The sequence below is a fragment of the Nannospalax galili genome, unplaced genomic scaffold (assembly GCF_000622305.1).
Source record: "Nannospalax galili isolate Female #2095 unplaced genomic scaffold, S.galili_v1.0 scaffold102, whole genome shotgun sequence".
Classification (NCBI taxonomy): Eukaryota; Metazoa; Chordata; class Mammalia; order Rodentia; family Spalacidae; genus Nannospalax; species Nannospalax galili.
In genome coordinates, this window is record NW_008351958.1 from 3581069 (window position 1) to 3582433 (window position 1365).

Genomic DNA, 1365 nt, shown 5'->3' on the forward strand with positions numbered 1-1365 from the left:
TCTGGTAGGCTGAGGCAAGATAATTGCTGTGAGTTTGAGGCCAGACTAGGCCGCATAGCAAGTATCAAGCCAGCTAGGACGACCTAGCAAGACCTGTCTCAAAAGTAACCTCATTAGAAGCCATCCTGGCTTCTACTCTCCACTGGAAGATTATTGCCATGATTTCTATAACATCCTCACTGTTTTCCATTGCTCCAATCTCCTTCCATTACAAGCTACCCTACAATGTACTTAGATAAATTGATGAAATCAAACTAAAGCCCCCCCATGTCAAAGTGGATTCAAACCAAGTCCCCCAGACCAAAGAAGAATATTCTGGGAAGCTGTACAAGGAAGTAAGATATAAAATCTAACTGCTGAGAAAAAGCTGACCTTTTCATGCTCTGTGCACAAGCTGAAGATCACCCGAAACTTCCCCCTCCCACTGCTGCCGGTTTTGGTTTGTGGTTTTTGCCTTTAAAAGAAGCTTATAAGCTGAGCTCTGGGCTGCTGCTGCTCTCTCTCCGAGTGAGGCAGAAGCCCGTCTGCGCAAACGATTAAATCCTCTTGCTTGTTGCATCTCCTGGTCTTGGGACTGAGTCATTGGGGTGCGACCTTCCTTGGACGTTGGGTACCCCAGACCAGGGGCCCAACATTTGGGGGCTTGTCCCAGGATTTGGTGGCCCCCAGACCCATTTCCTCAGATCAGCAGGAGGTAAGGACAGATATCTTGTGGTTTGTCTTGGTCTTATTGTCTGTCAGTCATTTCCTGTTCTGGAAACATCCCGTCTGAACATTTGTGCCTGTACAGGACCTGTAAGTCTGTATTCTGGGAATCAGTGGGAGTGGTAGACGTGCCCAGGGACCCCTGGTACCAACACTCTGATCTTTATGACCAGAGTGGTCTGGAGTGGGGAGGACAGCATAGCTTTCCTCTCCCCGGGAGAAGAAGGGAGATTGGCTTGGCTACTCCCCTCCCGATCTGTACTTTCAGTTTCGAGTCAAGAAGCCGAGGCGAGGATTTTTGTTTTGTGTTTGTCTGTGTTTGTACTTGGGGATCCTGAAAGTAAAAGTGGTGAGTGCAGTGCATGTCTGGGTGTAAGAAGGACCGGTCCACACGAATGTGATTCAATGTGGTGTATGTGTGTGCTTGATGGTGTGTTAATATCTTAAAAGGGGAAGGTCTGGTTTTGTATTTTCCTCTATGCTCTCTATTTTAAACCTTCCCTTCCTCCCTCTCTTTCCTTTTATTCTTGGTCTAAGTCTTCCCGAGGGACTGTTAAAGGCGAAAGAGCAATTGAGGTTTTCTGGTCAGGGCCACTCCCTGATGTAAGCCAAAGGCTCTTAGCCCTCTTAGCGGACCCCGACTGCCCACACGGGTGGAGA